Source organism: Gavialis gangeticus, unplaced genomic scaffold (genome assembly GCF_001723915.1).
Source record: "Gavialis gangeticus isolate Ggan-Ray unplaced genomic scaffold, GavGan_comp1, whole genome shotgun sequence".
Taxonomy (NCBI): domain Eukaryota; kingdom Metazoa; phylum Chordata; order Crocodylia; family Gavialidae; genus Gavialis; species Gavialis gangeticus.
This window is the reverse complement of record NW_017729032.1, coordinates 157,441,250-157,443,956: the sequence shown is the minus strand read 5'-3', so window position 1 is coordinate 157,443,956 and position 2,707 is coordinate 157,441,250. Positions and strand designations below refer to the sequence as shown.

Below are 2,707 nucleotides of genomic sequence, written 5' to 3'. Positions count from 1 at the left end.
CCGGTCTTGTTAAGATGCTGTGCCACCCAGTGAACCACCACCCATTGTATATTTGTGGTGGGGTACTTCCTACCCAGGTGAAGGACCTTGCACTTTTCCCTGTTTAAACCTCATCTGATTTCGTTATGCCCATAATGTCAAAGGTGATTTGCAGGGAGGGATAGTGCTCGTTCATGTAGATGGCCACACCTTCTCCCTTCTTTCCAATCTGATACTTCCTAGAAAGTCTGTAACCCTCAGTATTTACTGCCCAGTCGCATGTATTGTCTCACCAGGTCTCAGTCAACCCAATCAAGTCAAATTCCTCATCAGCCAGAAGGAGCGCCAGTTCTTCCTATTTATTTCCTATGCTACTAGCATTCATATGAAGGCACCTGAACTCTCCCCTAGTCACCTCAGGTTTTCTGTCATGATGTCTCTGCCTTAAGATGTCAGTACTCATCTGGACATCTGTTGTTTGAATGCCTTGCCATGCGTTGTTGTGGCTAGTGGATTCTGCTTCAGCAGTGGAACCTTTTTCCCGGCCCCCGGACGTGCGTAGTTTAAAGCTTTTGTCAACAAGTTGGTGGTGAATACCGTCCCTTGCATGTAGCCTGCTGTAGTTAAACTGCATACCAAAGTGGAGGTATCCAAAGTCCACGCGGTGACACCATTTTCTAAGCCTACAGTTGACCTTCTTGATACACTCCTTCTGATGGGGAGGATTGCAGAGAAAACAACTTGAGCATTGCATCCATGGTCCTTTAGTCTCTCATGATCCTCCCAGGGTTACTCCTTTCTGTGTTCTTGGTGCCTACGTGGACAAGGAGCATGTGGCGGTAGTGATTAGTAGGGTGGACCAGTTTAGGGATACTTGGTGTAACATCACAAATTTTGGCTCCTGGAAAGCAGCAGACCTCTCGAGCAAAGGGGTCTGGCCAACAGGTGGCTCTCTTGGTCCCGCAGCAGAGTTTCCCATGCCTATCACTCTACATTATTTCCTTTCTGGGGTTGGTTGATCCTGCACAGTTGCGTAGTCTGTCGATGGTGAGAGGGCTTTGTAACTTGTGCAGTGTTATTGGTGGGACAACTGATGCATATCATGGCTTCAGTCCTGATGTGACCAGTTTCCACCCACTATCGGTTGGGGTATCTTCTTCAGGCCTGTTCATCAGCTTGGTCTCTGTGGTGTTCTTCTCCAGGTGCAGGGCCTGGCAGTAGGCATCAGTCTCTCCCTCATGATCCCTGATGGTACGCAGCCTGTCCACCTCTTCTTGTAGCTCCTTCACCTGGCTCTCCAGAGCCTCCACCAGGGAGCAGAGCCCACAAGTAGGAGCGCCGGTGCCCATGCCTGTGATCTCAGCATCCAGAAGATGTCAGGCAGCCCGTGCAGCCTGGAGTCAAGGGCTCCGTCTGCATGGAGGCCAGGACCATAGGGTCCGTCTGAGTGGAGACTTCCAAGGCACCGTGTGGATGGGCCATCCAGTCCAGGAAGCCTAGGGGTGTGCAATGTACCCATCACCATAATGCAGGATGACCCTGGTAGCATGGCTGCCTGGGTGTTTATATGAGTAGGAGACCAGGTGGGTTTTATTGCTCCCATGTGGTCCTCACCAGCTGCTGCTGTGGTTAGGTAGGCAGATTTAAGCAGCTACCTGTAGGGGGATCTCCTAGCTTTCCGAGTGGCCTGGGGATTCCCAGGGTCCAGGTCCCTCCTGTGCATCTCACACCAGAGCCAAACCTGAATACCCAGTTTAAAAGCTAGGTGAAACAATTATTTTGAAAAAAGTGTTCCTAAAAGTATAGCTGACAACTAGTAGGGAGTACATTTTCTATCTTGAATTCAATTGAACAAAAAACCCTACCTTTTCCAAGTGATATATGAAAACAAGTGCCATGCTGGGTCAGACCAACGGTCTATGTAGCCTAGTAATATGTCCGACAGTGGCAGAAGCAGGTGTTATAGAGGGAGAGCATTGAACTGGATGGATATATTTAGTGATCTATCCCCAGTTCCTTTCTGACATTCACCATTATAGGTTTACAGATGCCAGAGGAAACATCTCCAGTAGTTCTAATTAATAGCTAATAGATCTATTGGAGCTAAAGGATTTAAATATATTGTTATGGGAAATTTATATTTAATATTTCCTGAGGTCGATTTAGAATTTAGTAATATTAGCAATGTGTGGCTGATCCCGTTATACTAAGATGGAATTGTCTTCACCTTAAAAAAAAGGTCCAAAGATGCTGTCAGTTTAGTGACCTTCCCGCATTTCATTTCTTAGTTGTATACTCCCCTGCGCCATAGGAATTTTATGCAGTAGTTTACTGTACTAGTGGTTGTGAAATTATTATTTACCTCTTGTGCTTGGATTGGTTCCTGCTTTCAGAACTCCACCATAATTCTCCCTCAGCGCAAATCCATTTTAGGATCTCACCCCTTTTTCCGACCTAATGTTAGCAATGTTTTTAAAAATTGTTCTTGGGAGCCTGGGCAGAGATAGCAGTGAGGAACTGTGGGAAGTACTTAAGAATGAGTTTAAATAAGATGGCTGTCTGGGAGAAGACCAGAAGTCATGGAAGTTTTTTTTGTTGTTGTTATGACTGTATTGTGCCTGATAGGTTCTTTGTGCTATTGCCTTCAGTATAGGATTGATGACTGCATGGATCTTTATTATTTTCATATTTTCATAGTTTGTAGGGTCAGAAGGGACCTGAGCAGATC

General features: G+C 46.2%; 1 protein-coding gene across 3 annotated transcripts in view; it reads left to right on the top strand.

Annotated features, from left to right (window-relative positions):
• The window catches only part of HERC2 (HECT and RLD domain containing E3 ubiquitin protein ligase 2), a 217,422-nt gene that overhangs the window by 111,560 nt on the left and 103,155 nt on the right, over positions 1–2,707 (top strand). The gene's annotated exons all lie outside the window — the stretch shown is intronic.